This window comes from Aotus nancymaae, unplaced genomic scaffold (assembly GCF_030222135.1).
Source record: "Aotus nancymaae isolate 86718 unplaced genomic scaffold, 86718_ANA_hifiasm-v0.15.2.pri h1tg000011l, whole genome shotgun sequence".
Classification (NCBI taxonomy): Eukaryota; Metazoa; Chordata; class Mammalia; order Primates; family Aotidae; genus Aotus; species Aotus nancymaae.
In genome coordinates, this window is record NW_026988422.1 from 17183186 (window position 1) to 17204002 (window position 20817).

Sequence of the window (20817 nt, forward strand, 5' to 3'; positions counted from 1 at the left end):
ATCCTGAGATGCAAGAAAACTGAGAAATTTTTAACAGTTTATTTTTCTCATTTCTCATGGACAAGAATTGGATTGGATTGTGTGCAGGTTAATATAGTGGTAAAATCATGAAAACTGGAATAAGATGACTTGAGTTTGAAATCCAGCATTGTACCTCATAGCTGTTTAATGTTGGGCTTTGCTTTATTTCTCTGTGCTTCAAATTCCTTATCTATAAATGGAGGTCATAATATTGCATTCCACATTGGATTGTTGTGATGATTACATGGGTTAATACAAATCATGTGCTTAGAACAGTAGATGGCATATAGAAAACGTTTAACAAGCATTTGATTTTTAAATTCTAAGCCAGTTGCTAAGAAGGGAAATAGGATTATTATTATTGGTTTAGATTAATAAGACTATATTAGCTGGAGATAAGATCACATTTCATTAAATCATGCAGGAATATAGAAATCTAACAACAAAATTGAGTTATATTGAATAGGAAACCAAGTCTGACCACTACACTCAAAGTATTATGACTCTTAATACTGTTCCTATTATCTTAGTAACATCCTCACATTACCTTCCCAAATAACAATTAAATAACTGAACTGTAGGTGGCCCTACCTGATATTTTTTAAATATGTGAATCTGAACCATGAACATATTTTTGCCAGCAAGTATTTGGACCAAAACAACAATAACAACAACAAAGCACAACTTCTTATCGCCCATAATATCAATAAAATAGGATTTTATTTTAGCCTTGAGTCATTTCTGAATCCCAAGAATCTAGAGCTTCTGGGCCCTTCTGTTCTCTGAGGAACTATCATCCATGGGACCCTAGTAAGGTGAGGTTTTGATAAAAGGAAACTATAACCGATTGGAGTATAGGGAGCAGGTGGAGAAGAGAGGATCAAATTCTAGACAGGAGCAAAGGAGACCATTTATTTATCTCTATCTCTTTGAAATTCAAATAGTGACCAGTTCATTGTGGTGCCCCCAAAAATGACTGATCGATAAAAGGAAGACTGAATAGGCATACATGGATGCTATGTGAGGTGAGCATCCATTCACTCAAAAACTTTCTATTTACATACAATAAAATTACTTCTTTTAGGGCACAATTTTATTGGTTTTGATGAATGCGGAGTCATGTAACCACCAACACTATAAAAACAGAATAATTTTATCGACCTTCTCCCAAAAGGCTAAATAAATAATTAAATTAATATATTGAATGAATATCAATTGAGCTTCTATAGCATGTCAGGTACTAAGTGTCTATGTATGGATTAATGGTTAAAAAAATATGACTTCTGGCCATGTGACAATTATAGCTAATTATTTATATGTTCACAGCCATCCATATTCTGACAGCAAAAAGGGTTAAAATTATACCAGAATTAGTAAGAACTGGATCAATTTTATTATTTTAAGGCTTTCATTTCCTTTTTTGTTTGTTTGTTTACTTGAAAGCTCTTAAGTTCTTTTGACCTAATTGTCAGTGTCTCTCACTTCTTCTGGAGGTAAGAAAATCTATAGAAGATGAATATAAATATCTGGAATTTCTTACTGTGGCTTCCCAAGCAACTACTATTTTTTTGCTTTAGCCTGTGATAGAGCATAAAAAATGCAGTAGGGATAAAGGCAACTTCAGACCTAGATATAAGAGCACTGGAAAACTCCCAAGAAAGATGGTAGCAATGTTATTGAGAGGATATGGGATAGAAATATAAGAACCAAGCTTCTCTCAATTATTCTCTCAAGAAGGTGTGCTTTCAGAATCATTAATGTAATGGACGTTTTGTGTCATGATTCAAGCTTTGCTTGATAACCTAAAAGTAAGGATTGGTTCACTTATATTGGCATGGTTGAGTGAAGTGTTTCTTCCCCCTCTTCACAACAGGAAGCATAACAGTTTCCACATCAATAATGACTACTGGGAAGGAGGGAGATAAATGATCAAATGAGAAAAAAAAAAGAGTCCCACCTTCTCAAAACAGACACAAAGAGCTGAGCAAATTGTTAATAGTGCTGTCCACTAAATTCTCAAAAATCTTAAGACCTACTTATTTCAACACACATGAATGTTATGTTAGCTAAAAGAATCAGGTGAGTGTTCTTGCTGTGGTAAAAGTCCTTTATGGTGATGGGTATCTTGCACATCCCTGCAATCTTAGCACAAAAACAGAGCTGAGTACAGGACTGGCATTCAATAAATGTTGGCTGAATAAGTGACAAAAAGGGAGGCAGGTTAGCTGTCCTGGATGCAAGCATAGACCTCTTATAACAAAGCAAACCTCTATTTGGGTAAATCCCGCTACATTTTTTTTTTTTATTTCTTCATCCAAATGTTGGTGCAACAGAATGTGATATATACTGTGGGCTTTTCAGTTTGCCAATTAAATGGCTGAACACTGATCTCCTTGTGGATAACAAAGATCCATTAGAAAAACATTAATAGTAACTCTAGAATTTATAATACAGTGTCAAATGCCCACTAATAATTCGGGAGTTAAAAGATGTGTAAATCACTTACTTTCATCTTCTGTTACCACTTTCTTTATAGCAAGGATAGAACTGTTAAAAATGGAAAACATGTGTGCAAACCTATGCAAATGCTAGATTTCTATTATGTGTATAATACTGCTTTGGCATCAAATATTTTGAAACCTCAGAAATTTGAATCAGTGGATTATGGAAGAATTACAAAGGCAAGTGCTTTAATTGAAGATAAAGCTAGAGTTCATTTAACATTTTATGTTCTGTCTGGCATAACAGAAGAAATAGAAGAAGAGGGGAAAACATTTTTTTTCCTTTTTGTTAAGAATTGGGAAAGCAATCTTCGGTTTCTCTTGCTTTCTTCCTCTTCTTCCATCTCTCCTTGTTCTGAAGATGCATTTCACACAGCTACATTGTTATTGGACAATCTATTTCCTACCCCTTTTGAAAAAGTATCCAGCACTTTGATTAAACAGTTTTTGGTCCTCACATTCCTATACTTTTCAACTTTGACAGTTTAATTTCCAGACTCAGAACTTTTCCAAATCAGAAAATGCCAGATTTGTGCATTGTCTCAGGTAAAAATCAAAGCAGTCTCATTTATTTCCAAAGGCTGTTTAGCTGCCTTTGGACATTTTAAATATTATGAACCAAAAGATTATTTCTACAGCTTATAGCTGCAGTATGAGCTACCACTGCAATTAGTTCTTATAAACTTCCCAAGACAACAGTAACAACCAACACTGTTATGACTATTGATAATGAAACCTTGCTTTTTTATGGTGCCTTTTATGTGAGCTGATCCCCAAATATTCTGCAAGCCATATTCTTGGGTATCACTTCACCCATCTTTAGGAGGCAGCCACCGTAGGGTAATAAGTAAATAGCTGTTTAACACAGCACCGGCCTACCAAATACCACATTAAGACTATTATTCTCTCTTGAAATCTCCAAACAGATAAAATAATAGCAATCATAATAGCTGTGTCTTTTATTGTGGTCATTCTTTTGCCCTACTCATGGACCAGAGGCACTTTTCAGTAAAGAAAACTGATAACTTCACTAACAAGCACCCAAAGAATTAGCCTATAAAACTATTGGTCATCAAGTCTAGCCATATCTTATATTTGTCCCTTCTCCTTCACTTGAACAATAATAGTAAGCAACTTATTACATCATAGGGTGATTTTTGTGACCATCTTTCAGTTGACTTTCTTATCTCTGTGCTCTTTCTCTCTATATAGCTAAGTCTCAAAAAGAATACTCAATCCAAATCATGTACAGTGGCTCTCTGCTGTCTACCACATCATATAAAAACTCCATCAATTTCCCTTTAATCACCCATCATTTAGCCTATTCACCACTCTCTTTTCCATCCTTGTCTTTGAACTTGGCTAAATGTGCTACTCTTTGCTTCAATTCATATCCTATCATCACCTGGCCTTATTATTTTGTATTTTACCTTTGTGCACTGGCTTATGCCAACTTCTCCACTGCCCACCTTCTCAAATGTCCCCTCCATCAATATGAGGACAAGTCTAAACTGTAAGAATTCTTTAATAAATACATTCACCAATGGAATTGTTCTTTAACCTACATGATGAGCCTTTACTCACAGTATATAACATTTGTGCTGAGAAAGCTGGGATTATTGTTCTTATTTTTTAGGTTACACTATTATAAATAGTTCTTTGTTCTCTGCAAGGCCAAGGGTACACTTGCTTTCTTCTTTTTCTTTCTTTGGGAGGTAAACTTTTTCATTTTTAAAATTAAAAAAATTGACATTTAATAGTTGTACATATGTATGATACATATAAGGTATAGTTATCAGATCAGTGTAATTAGCATATCCATCATTTCCAACATTTATCATTTCTTTGTGTTGGGAACAGTCAATGTCCTCCTTCCAGCTATTTGAAACAACAGAATATATTATTGTTAACTATAGTCATCCTACAATGATATAGAACACTCAAACTTATTTGTCCTATCTAGTTGTATCCTGCTTTGATTCAACCAAAGCATCCAGAGACGTGCTGGGAAGCCAGGAAGTCTAAATATCAATAAATATTGATATCAATCCATAAACATTATTCACTGTAGGAGAGGTATATGCCCAAGGAAAGTGAAGAGGAAGCAGATCTATGGCAGCACATATGCATACCCACATTCAATCACACATATTTACATCTTAGAATCCTTCCTTTTTCTTCTGATTAAAAAAAAAAAAAAAAAAGACTGGGTCAAAGTGAGTGTCAAATGGGTGTAAGCAGACATATTTGCAGGATGATTTGTGAAAGACATTTCTGTGCTAAGAAGCAGAGCCAAGGTTCCTGGTACTTTCAGTACAATGCAGAGAACACTGTGCTAATAGTTATAGTAAATCCAATGAAAACTCACATTGAAGGATGTGAAAGCCTAACACCCAAAGGCAAACTTATTTTTCTGTTCATAAAATTGCATCCTTGTGCAACAACACAGAATCATAAAATTAAGAAGTAGAGGAGCTTTGGAGGTCACCCAGTTTAACCCTTCACTTGATATATATAGTCTTGACATAATATCCCTGTTAAGAATAATCTTCTACCTTGATAGAGCTTGGCATGAGGCTCAAAAATACCTGCAATAGTTCAATCATTAACCTCACTCATAGAGCCAGAAATGCAGAAATATAATCAGCATTTTCAGACACTGTATGGAGTATTCTATATGTGTAAAGAATTGCACCAGAAGCAGAAGGAAATGGAAGATTTCATGGATTTATGAAAAATAACTTCTGCTCTCAAAAGAGGTAGGGAGGTATTAGTTTACAGAAAAAAAAATGGAAAAATAAAAAGGAAATTCTAAGTATAGTACTAGTACAGAAGTAACAATTCCATATTTAAAATCGGAACACAATGCATTATAGGCAAAGATTATTGCATACGGAAGAGCAATCAGCACCATTTTATGATGTTGCCCGGCTGCAACTACTGCCACGATCTTATTTTGTCAAAGTAGCGAAAGGATGAAACAATCAACTAAGCAACCAAAGGTTCTTTGTTGTGTCAGGAATGATGGGTATGAGAACACAAGCCCCATTAGATAATAAGGTACATAATGTTGGGAACCATACCAAATTTTTGTTTGTTTAAACCAGTTGTTATAACTAGTATCATATCTAGCACATGGACAGACTCATACTTACAGGAAAAAATAAATCCTGAGTCATTTTTTAATGGGAAGTGGTGTGATTATCATACCAATAGGAACAGAAAGCAGTAACGTCTGGTCTTCATAAGTGATTTTCAATGGGGTAAGTATTAAATAAAGTGAGAAATGGGTATTAAAAAGCTTCCAATAATCGAAGGGTTCTTTACGGTTAGTATCAGGTTTCTATATCTTTCTATTCATCCTCTAACATAGTTCATTTCACGTTTTCATTAAAGTTTGAAAATTGTGTTGTTGTGTTGTTTTCCCAAGTAAATCCTACTTGGAACCCAAGTTATATAAATAGATAAAAGCAAAGTTGGCAAGAGTAGTAGCTTTTTTTTATAGGAAACATCTTGAGACGCCTCTAATGAATGCTAGAAGTCTTTGGAACAGAGTTTTAAAACCACTGCCCTGAAAGATTCACTAAGTGAATTACATATCTAAGGTGCAGTGTTTGTGTTCTTGTGTTAGGGCTTTATATAATGCTGATTGTAGGAAGGAACAATAATTTCCAAGGCTGACATCTCTGAACTGTAGTATGTCTCAGAGATTTAAGATAAGGAATGTTTGGATCCTACCTTTCATAAGTGACAAGGGAAACTAGTCGAAATCAAAGGAGAGACATCTTGCCATGATGGAAGTTAATAGGAATCTGTGTAACATAGAGCACATGAATACTCTACATAAGAAATCTCCCACAAGGCAAGTATGATACAGGCTTTTTGAGATTCAATAAATGCAAAATAGGTTGGTAAGTTTTAACAATGTGTTGTGTGCATGTTACAATATGAAATGCCACATGTGAATAAACCAAACGAGAGTGATAATTACAAAAGCTAACAAAATAATATGATAAAAATAATTCTTTAAAAATTATTCAAGGATGAGAAGTAGAATCAGTCTTGTGGAAGCTTTTAAAAATTCATATCATGACCAAAAAAGTGAGGGGAGGTGGTATTTTTATCAGGTTTCTCTTGTGGCTTAGATGAGATTGCCCTCAAACTCATGAAAAGTAGTTACCCCTTCATTAAGCATGTATTGAGTACCTACCATGCGGAATCGCATATTAGTTATTATAGGGATGCAGCAGTTAAACAAAATGTCTCTGACTTGTGGAAGTTCACAATCTAAATGGAGAGAATCATGCTTTTATAAAACCGCTGCTAGGATACAAGGCATATTGTGGTAAATTCTATTAGACATACTGGGGTTAAATCAGTGGGCAGTCTTGAAAATTGGAGAGAGGAACTTAGAGCTTAAATGATGAAATGAGAAAACACTGAAAGTAGGTTTAGTACATAATAATACCTGTCTTTGAGGACAATCACTCTGATAGTCCTGTGTACGTGTGTGTGTGTGTCTGTGCATGCATGTGTGCTCGTGTATGAATGCATAGGCATGTAAAAAGAAAGAGATTTAATTTTTATTTATTTATGTTTTTAGGCAGGGTCTTGGTCTGTCACCTAGGCTTGAGTACAATGGCGTGATCTCACCTCACTGCAACCTCCACCTCCCGGCTTCAAGCAATTCTCCTGCCTCAGCCTCCCAAGAACTTGGAACTACAGGCACATGCCAGCATTCCTGGCTATTTTTTAAAAATATTTTTAGTAGAGATGGGTTTCACCAATTTGGCCAGACTGGTCTTGAACTCCTGACCTTAAGTGATCTGCCCACCTCAGCCCCCACAAGTGCTGGAATTACAGGTGTGAGCCACCACGCCTGGCCAAAAGGGAAGAGATTTAAAGCAAGTAGATCAGTTAGGAAGCAGGGATGAATCTAAGCCTTATTACCTAAACCAGCAATACGTAGAGTAGAAAACACAGGATGAAACAGAGGAAATATACTCTTGAATGCTAAGAAGGAATACGATGGTTTAAGGTATCTGGGTAACAGATTATCTGCACCTCTTAAAAAAAAGGCTACCAAGCAAAGAAACAGATTCTTGTCACTTGGGGGCCTAAGATAAACCAACCTATTTCTCATCTGGATCTATATCCTGCCCTTGAAAATAGATAATAAAAATAAATACATTTCAAAATTAAATAAATAAAAGGACTTCAGCAGTCAGTTTTAGGCAAAACAATGTTCTATCTCGATAAAACTCCCTACCTGAAGTTCCTTTAGCGCTATATGTTCTCACTATGTTTTCTTTCCTCTTTCCTCCTCCTGCAGCAGTCTTGGTCCTTGGGATTTTATCAAATTGGATTTTAATCATTTTACATTTTATGAGAAGATATTGTATCCCAGTGTCTCTGCAAGGGTCTCAGCTACCCAACTTCTACTACCTAAAAAAATGCCTCTTACTAGCAGTGTCCTCCTCCTCCTTCCTGCAGCATAACCCCTATGATTGTGACGCAGTTTAAATTTCTCAAGAATATAAGCAAACAGGATGAAAACAAGGACTTACATGCCAAGGCTTCTTTCTGTCTGCTTGTGCTGCTTCCTGCTGTACTTCAGTCCCCACAAAACATGAAAACCTTTGTAGATATCTGGAAACAGTTTCATCTATGGTAACTTCCTCAAATAATTTCTCTGCTTAGAAAATAAACACACTAGGTGGAAGAGACACAGAACTATGGTCGCTATGGTTGCTATTTGCGGTGGTCTAAGGAGGAAGAAGTTGACACACCTAGTAACAGCTACTGTCAGCCTTACACATCCTGGGACTCATACGGTGCTGTAGAGAAGAGGTTGTTCACAATATAAACATGTATCCAGCAAGGAGGACCTGCCCATTCCAATGGAAAACGCTTATAAACAACCCCTTAAGAAATGTATCTTGTGTGGAAAGCTTATAGATTACAAGAATGTACAGCTTTTGTCCCAGTTTGTTTCTCCATTTACTGGATGCATTTATGGAAGGCACATTACAGGTCTTTGTGGGAAGAAACAGAAAGAAATCACAAAAGCAAGTAAGAGAGCTCAAATAATGGGGTTTATACCAGTTACATACCAAACTCCTGCATATCTCAAGGACCCTATAATTTGTAACATCAGATACAGGGAATAAATTCTATCATGCTACCACCAATAAACTTATTTTACAGTTAAAAAAATAAAGAAAATAAACACACTAGTAAGATCATAGAAGGGTATAACTTTTGTACTCAAGAACTCCCTGTTGGAGAATGCCATCTATGCTTGGTGGCTGCACATTAGAGGGTGAATTTGGGTAGAAGGAAGAGGTTAGAGAGGGAAGAATTGATTAGGTGAGTGTTATCAGTCCATTCTCACACTGCTATAAATAAATACCTGAATGTAATTTATAAATAAAAAAGGTTTACTTGGCTCATGGTTCTACAGACTGTACAGGAAGCATGGCTGGGGAGGCCTCAGGAAACTTTCAATCATGCTGGAAGGGGAAGCAGGCATGTCTTACATGGCCGGAGCAGGAAGATTCAAGTGAAGGGGGAGGTGCTACACACTTTTAAACAACCAGCTATCCTGAGAACTCACTCACTGTCATGAGAACAGCAAGGGGAAAATCTGCCCCCAGGATCCCATCAGCTCCCACCAGGCCCCTCTTCCAACATTAGGGATTACGATTTGACATGAGATTTAGGCAGGGACACAAAATCCAAACCGTATCAGTGACATGTTGACAGTCCCCAAGAATATTGTCAGAAAACAATGTCAGAAAATGTACCTAATCAACTGCTGCTAGAAACAAATACTTTTGACCGCCTAATCTTTTTAGTAGTTTTTGTTATTGTTGGCCAAAGAAGTAATATTTGTTCTAAGTACATATAACATATTTATAATAGCATTAGGACAAACAGCTTGGATTTAGATCTGAATATGTTTGCTTATTTTCATTCAATTATTTTTTCAAATGACAAATGTTTTTGAGATTATATACTTAGTCTCCAGAACATCAGAGGTAATATGTACAATAAATATATGTCAGGTTCTATGCTTTGTCTTGGGGGTATATACATGCATTACATGAATACAGTCCCTGCGCTCATGGAACCTGAAGTTCAATTGGGGCAATGGACACTATTCAAATAACTGCTCAAATGAATTTATAATTATAACTATAAAGGAAAGACAGGCAAAATACAAGATGCAAGGAGAGTTCATTACCTGAAGTGGAGATATGAAGATTTGGATTTTTTTATCCTAGATATTTTTATCATTTTTCTGTTAAAAGCTAGAGTATTAGAAATGATATTAGCTGGGTGTGGTGGCTCACGCCTGTAATTCCAGCACTTTGGGAGGCTAAGGTGGGTGAGGTCAGGAGTTCGAGACCAGCCTGGCTAGCCTGGTGAAACTCTGTCTCTACTGAAAATACAAAATTTAGCTGGGCATGGTGGCAGGCACCTGTAATCCGAGCTACTTAAGAAGCTGAGGCAGGATGATTGCTTGAACCCAGGAAGAGGAGTGCACCCTTGCACTCCAGCCTGGGAAACAGACCGAGACTTCATCTAAAAAAGAAAGAAAAAGAAAGGAAAGGAAAGGGAAGAGAAGAAAAAAAAGGGAAGGAAAGGGAAGGAAAGGAAGGATAGTAAACAAGTTAAATACCTGTTACAGTGAGGAAAAGAGCTGTTCCATAGGGAAGATTTCTGGGAGAGGGAAAAACATGGGTGATGTGATTTGAAACGACTTTTAGTTAATAGAAAAGGATCATACAATTCTTCTTATGATGTAATAAACTGCTCATTTTCAAGGCTGAGGAAGTGGAGGAAAAAGATAAAATGTCAGATATGCCTGGATTTGATGACCAATAGTTTTACAGGCTAATTATTTTGTTACCTACAAAAGTTATGCTTTCTTTACTGAATTGCATCTCTATAAGTAGAACAAAGTAACCAACATAATACAAAACATAGCCATTATGATGGCTATTACTATAAAAATTTTTCTAAAGTTTTGAAGAGAGAATAATAACCTCAATGTGATGTTTTGTGGGCAGTGCTGTGTTAAATAGCTATTACTTTTTACCACAAAGATGGTTGCATCCTTAAGATTGGTTAAGTGATTCCATGAATATGATTTGTAGAATATTGAAAGAGCTGCTGAAATAAAGGCAGCAAATGAATGCTGCTAAAAGTCAGCCAAGAACAGCCCAAGATAATTTTCATAGTGTTTTGTACTCCAGGTAATTCTTTTAACCATTAGTTTTGCCCTGTATGTAGGAATTGTGCTTGGTCAAAGAAATAGTATTTGATCTAAGTACATATAAAATCCTTATAATAGCATTATAACAAACAACTTGGACTCAGATCTGGAGACGTTTGCTCATTCAGTCAATTATTTTTATCAAATGACAAATTTGAAAAATTCATACTTCATCCAGGTATAACTTAGTTGTAAAAATCAGAACACTGCCAAACAATTCAAACACCCTTACTCGAGTCATTATGTCAGCTTCTTTCATCCTTCCTTCCCTAGAGTTATGCTAACACAATAACAAAGGGCAGATTTACAGTCCAAACTGAAAAGTCATAATTCAACACATAATTCTTCAGTCGTCAATGCCAAATGAACATTGATGATGAAGTTTTGAACTGACGTAATTATTTTTAAAATACTTCTAAATCTACACAGAAAGTTTATGTCTATAATGACTTAACATATCCAAAACGAACCTGTTTCCTAAGGAGGCACATCGTTCACAGTACCAGAAACCCTTGCAAGTGTTGCATAATGATAACATCAATATAACTTATGCAAAGTACAAGCCTCCTAAATACTTAGCCTTTATATGTCCCCTTATTTTCACAAAGCACTTTCAGACAAATTATTGTTATTCTTCATCACAATATCCTAAGACAGACAGCCATTATTGTTCAAACACCACACTCCCATCTTCATTGCCACTGTGACCAAAGACTGATATTCCAATCAGATGTCTATGCATCTGATTTCCTTAGAATGAGATTTAAGAATTTAGATCTACAGATCCTATCACAGACTTATTGAATAAAAATCCCTTTTGTAGGAATCAGGGATCTATATTTTTATAAAGATCACCCAGGTAACTGTGTTTCAGTCTACCCAATGATTGCGTTTAGGAATCATTGTTGTGGAACAGTCACAGAATAAAACTTAAATATGAAAAGATACAAGTTTTGTTAAAAATGAATAGAACATATTCTGTTTCAGCTTAAATGGGAATTGCTACCCTGATCTGTGCAGGTAGTCTCCAAATGTGTTATGTTTGAAAGGTTCTTTTAAATTAAAAAAACTAGAAATCATTCTCCCATGGAAATAACTTGGTAGATACTGGTAGACTCCAAGAACATTCATGACGCCTCTGTAGCAAATGATGTGCCCAAATAATAACACCATGAAGAACTATTTCAGTTATTCCTAAGCTGCTTTTCATAAAATACATTTCCTACAGGAAAGTAGATACCATATTTTAGAAATTAGTTACCTTATTTGTTTATAAAAACACTGAATGTTTAAATTAAATATATATTAAACTCATATGTATATTAAATATATATATATTATATATGATGGTGAATAAAACAGAAATAGTCTAGCACTCATGAAACTTACAGTCTAATCTAGAAGTCTGCCAATTAAAACAAGCAATTAGAGCATCATGAATGCTATGACAAGATGCTACGGAGATGTCCAAAGATGCAACTCGATTTTTTCAGGGTAGGTATTTCTATATAAGTGAAGAGGGAATAGACAAAATGGTTAAAGAAAATAAGAAGACTGTCTAGAGAAAATCTTTCCTAATACCATTTCTAAATAGAATGGAGAAAGGGCAATGAAGAGCCACCCGTGTTTTGATATTGTTGTTGTTTGCTTGTCTTTTCACTAGAGATATCTGAATCCCACACCAGACCTACTGAATCTGAATTTTAGGAGAGAGTTGAGTCTGGTAATGTATATTTTTGTGCATTCTTATAATAGGATATATTTTTTGAGGTTTTTTTTTTAAATAAAGGTCGAAATTTTAGCATCACAATGACTATTATAGATTACTGAGAGAGGTCCATAAACAAAGAACACAGGGTGGAGTCAAAGCTTAGGTCTAATTGCTGGTCTCTGTTTACACCTGCATAAAATATAATAAATACCTCCTTCAGTTAGTATCTCCTTCGAGTTTTCAAATTTGGCCTTATTGATAGATTTCTGACTTTAGGCAGATGCAGGCTGTTTTGATATACATTGAAGAAGAGAATTATCTGTATGTGACCTCTGGAGCCAGAATGATTGAAGTGGTGGGGATAAAACGAAACCCATAGATGATTTCTTTTTTAAGAAAATGCCCTAGATTTAAAACCGAGGAAACAAGATAAGGTTACATCCCATACCTCCAGCACAGCCAAGCACACTTTTCTAAGTACCAGAGAAATTCAATTCAATTCAGCATGATTGCATGCTTATTGCATGGAAGAAAGTGTTGCAAGATACGTACAAGTAAGACAGTGACTTTAAGAGGTTTTTAATTTGTGGGAATAGAGGATAGTATCAGGTAGGAAATAAACACATACACAGGTATTAGGGCAGTGTAATGGGTTAGTTAGAGCATATGGGACCTTGAAGCAGATGGGATTGGGTTGGTACATCAGTTTCAACTTTTTGGTTGGGTGATTTTGAACAAGTTACTTTATGTTTTAGAGCATACGTTTCCTTATTTCTAAAATGATGACAAGGTAGTATTTACCACATAAGATAGAGTTTCTGGCATACTGTTATCATTCAAATAAATGACAGTTGCCCATTTAGTATTAATATAGGGATCATCTTTATATTTTAGTGAATGGTCAACATTTCTAATCAGAAGACCTAGAAAGGTTTCTAATAGGCAAAGATTAGATTTAAAAGCATCCCTGATAATAAAAATAGTAAGAAGGAAAAAATAAAGTGATATCAAAATTAGGATGCACTTTGAGGAAGAACAAGTAGGACACATCAGAGTAGAGAGGAAAATAGGCAAAGGAGCAGAGGAAAAGTTGTAGATACTGGGTTGACTGATTCTAATGACGGAGGACATTTTCTTTTTTTTTTTTTTTGAGACGGAGTTTCACTCTTGTTACCCAGGCTGGAGTGCAATGGCGCGATCTCGGCTCACTGCAACCTCCGCCTCCTGGGTTCAGGCAATTCTCCTGCCTCAGCCTCCTGAGTAGCTGGGATTACAGGCACGCGCCACCATGCCCAGCTAATTTTTTCTATTAGTAGAGACGGGGTTTCACAATGTTGACCAAGATGGTCTCGATCTCCTGACCTCGTGATCCACCCGCCTCGGCCTCCCAAAGTGCTGGGATTACAGGCTTGAGCCACCGCGCCCGGCCGACGGAGGACATTTTAATGTGAATAGATATGGGAGCCATTTTATAAGCAATAAGGCTTTTGAACAGGAGGAGAAAACATCATCATATGTGCTGTATGATGTCAACTTTATAACAGGTACAAAATTTGAACCTGGGAGAACAGAAAGTAGACTCTGGGAGACTCATTCAAAGACTAGGTCACATGAAGAATTAGAAGGCTCTGAAATCATTATTATCATCATCATATCTTCATCATCAGCTTCACTTTCATCATCGTTATAGCTAAATTTATCAAACTTTTATGTATTAACTAATTTAACTTTACCACAAGCCATGATGCATTTTACTACAATTATTTCCAGTTTACAGATGAGAAAAGAGAGGCACACAGAGGTTAAGTAACTTAATAGATCTTAGTAAGTGAAAGGACAAGAGTATAAATCCTGACAGTCAACTCTAGCATTTGCATTCTTGCTTATTATGTTACACTGAACCCAGGAGGTAAGTACAGAAGTTCGCTGTCATTTTAAGACAGAATCAATATGACCAGGTAACTGAGTGAGAAATAAGGGAGAACGAGGAAGTCAAAAATAACTCAGACATTTTGACCTGGGGTAACTGGGATTTGGGGATATCTTTAAAAATATAAAATTTGGTACAATAGAGTTTATATTTCAGCAGGAGCGTTTAAAACCTGTGTTTCAGGTACCTGCAAGCACACTTGAGTTTCAGATACAATTGTTACTAACAGACTCAGTTACCTGATTGAAAGACATTTTTAGTATCATATATGTTTTTAGTGCCTTTTATGGGATCTTACTATATTTAAGGCTTTCTAGAATTCTTGCCTTGCTTGGTACTGAATCTTGCTGGTTGATTTTTCCAGTTCTTTATCATTGTTTTTCTCTTCCTCAAAGATTTCATTTTTCTCTTTCCAACAAGAGATTCTTTGACTTCACTGTATAGTCACAGTTTTGTTTTCCTTTCACCATTCCTTGGTCTGTTTGATTCTTAGAATCCATATATCTTGAATTTCCAATGAAGTCTTCTAAATGTTTCCAGATTCCTTGTGATTTAACTTTGTATATTTTTTCTTTACTTATTTTTTTTTTCAGTTCTCACATTTTGGCACAGTTTCATTTCCTGGAGATTAATAGCTTGGTGATAGATTTCTTCATTTTTCCCCTCTCCCTCCAGAATTTTGTGATTTTACTTTTTACACATTTACACATATCTCCAGTATCAGTTCTTGTTTAAATATAAGGATTATCTCCAGACATATTCTTTTCATTTGAGTTCTAAACACCTACTGTAGAATGTAGTCATTTATCTCATCTGAAAATCTTATCTTGTCTTTTTTTTTCCCCCGTGTGGGTATTTATACACTCCATGTATGGCCAACCCTTAACCATGAATATTACTACTTGCTCTTCTTTTACAGATGCTCTGTGTTCCTCCATATTTTAAGAGCAGTCTCATGGTTTTGAAGAGATAGTTTAGAGTGTATCCCTATGACCTCATTTTATTATTTGTGTTCCTCCACACACAGGGATTCTATCATACAGTGTTTCCGTTGTACTATAAGGTTTTTACTCTGTTTTCATTTATACCCTCCTTCACATACAATGCTTCAGATCTCCCTTATGTATCCTCCTTTTAGATTTTGCAGGCTACACTCATTATACTCTATTGATTACCATTCCTCCTTAATGCCACCTAGTATTAAATACAGTTATCTTAACATATTCAACAGATGTTGAATATGGTGCTATGCTTTGAAACATTCTAATTATCTATTGTCATTCTTTAACAGTAAATTAATGTTCAGGCTTTTTAAATTCACTGTAGCAGCATGAAAGCTTTCCAGGAGAAAATTATTTATCTAGCTGTTACCTGCACCACACCCAGTGCTATTAGTTACTGCTGAAAATGGAGGAGTTGGGGTAAAAGGTGAGAAGGAGGAAAACGAAGCAAAAAAAAAAAAAAAAACCTCTCTAGTTTTTCCTTTAAAGAAAAGTAATGATTTTCTCCTGAAAGGAAATCAAAGGCTGCATGAAATGCCTACCCCTTTAAAAAAAAATTATAAGCTGATTTTTTTAATGCCAGGTACTTTTATCCTTGTAGCATAAAGGCAAAGAATGAATGAAATGTGGAAAATGAAGGACATGTGACAGCATCAAAGAAGTGAAGCAAAGCTGGAGATTGTGTGTCTGGCTATGTCAGGCCAGGGTGGGCCTTTTTAGGCAGACCATTAAGGCAATCTGGCTGCCAGATGAAGTCTTTATGAAAGGGCAGAAAAGATGTATAAAGTCTTTTTGATGTTTTAAAGGAAAATCTCCTTTATACCTACCCCTCCCTCTTTTCCTCCATCATCTTGTCCTGACCAATACCATCTCCTCTTGCAAGGCAAACCACAACCATCTGTAGAAGTGTTTTATGTTTTATAGCATTTGGATTTTGGCTTGATCTCTATCTTGTGTGATACAGGGAACATTTTTAGTTTCTGCTGGGAGAAAATGGTGAATTCTTCTGTAGAATTGGTAGATGCCTCTAGGACATTTTGAGAAGCAGTGGTTAATCAGAGTAGAATTAATCAAGATCTATTTACCTAATCAAGATAAGGATAATTTCTTGAATAGATTTAATTATATCATATTGGCACCATTAGGACATCCTGACATATCTCCTCATTTTATAAAGAGAAAACCAAGCTTCAAGGACTCAAAATTAGTCCAATAAAATTATAGGACTGCATTCTATTTCTCCACACTCTTGCTTCTTACACCATATAATCTTTCTCTTTATTTGCAGAAGACCTAAATTACCATTTCCACTTGTGGCTTCTCTTCCTTGGTATTTTAATTTTACTCTATCCCTCTGTCCTGGAAAATCATTTGACCAGCAGGGTTTGCATCAACTGGATATGCCTCTCAGTATATTCAGCCTGTGGCTTTGGACACAGCTGAGTCAGCATAAAAGAAAAGTCCTGTTATGCATGAGAGTATTTCTAGCGGTAGTAGGTGGAAGGAGGGGCAACCAGGTGGTGGGAGGGGTGTTGGTGTGTGTAAATAATAACGATCATATTCACTGAGACAATAAAAAACACAACAAAGCATGTATCATGCTGTTATCTTGATCTCTCTGATCTTCACAGTTCTTCTAAATTAAATGTTTTCAATTCTTTTATCCTTCAGCTCTATATCAGCTTCTTGGCCTATTTTGTACTCTTTCCATATTGCACATGGTTCATAGGTGGTGCCACGTTAGTTTAGCTGGATATCCTAGTGACGTGTAATGCAAAAGTGGACTGGCTTAAGAGGAAACCAAAGATATCCTAAATTTAGGCCCTAACTGCCGATATCTATATAGGTATCTTTGAGCAAATTACAGATGGTAAACCTGGCCCAGAAAAAGGATGAAAAATTAAGATATTAGACTTACTGAATTTTAAAGTGCTTTTCAGTACTAGCTATCTCAAACAACCACAGAAAAGGAAAAAAATTCAGCCTTTTATTCTTTCTTTGCTTGGTCTCTACTTTCTACTCATCTTTCACAATTACAGTGATCTTTCTATTGCCTCAGATGCCAGTAGTGCATTTTTTCAAAGAAGCAAGAACCCAGCAAACATGAAAGCTTTGTATTCTTCCTATTCCTTTTCCACTTGACAGAAAACTCTTCCTTCACAGATATTACACAGTAAGGTATTGAGTTATGAAACTTCCCTCTGACTCACACAGCATCTTTCTTTTCCCAGTACATAGCTTCTTTACAATAGCCGCACCAAAGGTATATCACATTCTGATTTATCTTACATAGTTACAGAAGGCATAATCTTCCCTTTGTACACATTTTTTTCACTTTTACTTTACATTCAGGGGCACAAGTGCAGGTTTGTTACATTGGCACCCTTGCATCATGGGGGTTTGTTGTACAGATTATTTCATCACCCAGGTATTAAACCTAGTACCCATTAGTTATTTGTTTCTGATGCTCTCTCTCCTCCCACCCTCTGTCTTCCGATAGGCCCAAGTATGTGTTGTTTCCCCTATGTGTCTGTGTGTTCTCATCATTTAGCTCTCATTGATTAGTGAGAACATACAGTATTTTGTACACATTTTTCTTTGCATATCATTCCAACACATAAAAACATCAAGCTCTTTCAAAGTTCATTGGTGCTCCTTACTGGTGTCAAATATCATATCTATATGCCCTTAAATGCCGTCGCCATCCCGACCATTTGTTAGTGGGAATTCTTTGCCTCAATTAGTGATCCTTCTATGTATAAGGAAAAGCAAATGTACAAAAGCCATTGCATCTAAAGTGCCTCCTATCAGACCCATGCTTTTCCAGGAAGACCCCCCAGGAATAGTTAACTTTGAGATCACATGCAGCCCGATCGATTAAAGGTCTAATTTGATACCATACAACATATTTATAAATGCCTGGTATCTGCATGTTTCCCGAGGGAAGCCCCATGGGAGCCATTAACCTGTGATGCCTCAGGGCTTCTTCCTTGGCCTAAAATCCCAGGGACTTTGCTGCTTCTCATTGGCAGCTGCCAAAACTGACTCCATCCTCTTGACTTTCTAGTCTCCCTTTAGCCTGTTTGAAGAGTAAAATGCAGTCTGTTTATTTGCTCTGAAGTTCTTCCTGGCCTTGCAAGATTCACACAAGCTTCTTTTATTATAACCTAAAGATACGTTGTAAACCACTCCTGGGAAACGGGATAGTAATAATAAAACAATGTGATGAGTTTATTTGCTCAGTTAACATGTATTTCTTGAGCTTCTACTATATTGCAGGAAAGGGGGAATTCAAAAGTAAATAAGAAATGGTATCTTTCTCTAAGAGGCTCTGAGTCTAACACAAAACTCACACATACTCAGCAGATACTATGATAGAAAGATGAATGAGGAATGGGAAAAGCACAGTGAGATGGACCATTGACAGTTCTTGTTAAAAATATTCCAGAATTGTAAAAAGTCTTTGCAGTCTTCATCTCATCAGTATTGATTATTTGTGCATTTCATTCATTAATGCAATAATTATTTCTGAGCACCTACTACAAGTCAATTTTATTCTAGGTGCTGGAGATACGATAATAAAGAACAACTAATTCATTAGCTTCTATTCTAGTGGGGGAATAATAAACAGATAATAAACAAGTGAACATATAGTTTCAGGTCATGGTACCGAAAGTACTATGAACAAAAAGTGGATAAAGATTAATATATGGTCAATGAAGACCACTCTGAGGAGGGGACATTTCAGTGAAAGCTTAAATGAAGTAAGGCACCTAAGTGGTAGTCTAGATAAATAATTTTCCTGGTATAAGGAAGAGCAATAGAAATATTTTTGAAAAGAGAGTGGTGCTGGCATTTTTGCAGATCACAAATAAACACTGCATAGATACCGCAGAGCCTCTCAAGTGGCCATAGTGGGAATTTACACCAAGGAAATTGGCAAGTGCTACAAATCAAGGCTTCCTCTGAGTCTGGATGACATTTAGAAAATACTGTGTCTTGGCAATGTGACACATCTAGAGGAAAAGCCCACTTATTTCTTAGACTTCAAAAAGCAAAACTGGCCGGGCACGGTGGCTCACGCCTGTAATCCCAGCACTTTGGGAGGCCGAGGCAGATGGATCACGAGGTCAAGAGATCAAGACCATCCTGGGCAACATGGTGAAACCCCGTCTCTACTAAAAATACAAAAAATTAGCTGGGCATGGTGGCACGTGCCTGTAATCCCAGCTACTCAGGAGGCTGAGCAGGAGAATTGCCTGAACCCAGGAGGCGGAGGTTGCGGTGAGCCGAGATCGTGCCATTGCACTCCAGCCTGGGTAACAAGAGCAAAACTCAGTCTCAAAAAAAAAAAAAAAAAAAAAAAAGCAAAACCATCTCATTCTAAGGAAGGCCTTCAACAGAGATAGACAGTCCCAGAAACTCAGCCCTGTGACCACATTGCCTGAAAACTCCCAAAACTGCTTGGATTTAGGGTAGAAGAAACCATTAGAGAAGGTCCTAATGCATTTTGATATGTTTTTAAATGGCCTTTATCATTACAAAAGGAGTAATGATCCTCACTTTTAATAATTGCAGAACCCCAATTTTCCTTTTGTACTTTTTGTCATGGGGTGACATCAGATTCATCATATGTAAATGCCAAGTAAAAGAGACACTGGCCCGTACAAAAGTGGGGACACAAAGAAGCTGTACAGAGGGATGAAACAATCACTTTGTAGTTTAAAAATACTGAGCAAGTTTCCTGTTTTTAACAAGTATGAGAGATTCAAAAACCAGATACCTAGAGTTAGTGATTCCACAATGCATGTGTACATCAAAACATCATGTTGTACATGGTAAATGCATATAATTTTATCTTTCAATATAAAAAAATTAAATAAGCTTTTAAAAGAACAGAACCAAAACCAGACACCACAATGAGCCTCAGATGCAGTCATGTACACACACACACACATACACACACACACACAAATGCATTAAGAGATCGCCACAGCTAAAATCTTTTTAAGTCTGCTGGATGATCTCTGCACCTCCATTCCAAATTCCTGGACGGTGCAATTGTCATACAAAAGACTGAAACAATTATATGTGATATGTAATTAAGCATTTATACTTCCTGTGAGTGATAGATTTACCTTCCTTTTCGCCCTTTTTATTAGACACAGCCCAGAGATAAAACCCTCAAGTTATGAGTAATTATACCCGCTGAGAAAAGTGATAGAGTGCTACACTCAGAAGGACTTATCAAGCCCTGAAAATGTGGAGTCAACACTTAAGACTTTTTTTTGTTATTATTATTTTCCCCAACACTAACAGTTTCCCAGCTTGTTCCCAGAGGGTGATAAACAAACAGTGTGTACCTGCATTTT

General features: G+C 36.3%; 1 protein-coding gene and 1 pseudogene across 2 annotated transcripts in view; one reads left to right on the forward strand and one right to left on the reverse strand.

Moving 5' to 3' along the window:
• The window catches only part of LSAMP (limbic system associated membrane protein), a 639680-nt gene that overhangs the window by 380326 nt on the left and 238537 nt on the right, over positions 1-20817 (reverse strand). The gene's annotated exons all lie outside the window — the stretch shown is intronic.
• On the forward strand, positions 8258-8692 carry LOC105725041 (small ribosomal subunit protein bS18m-like; annotated as a pseudogene).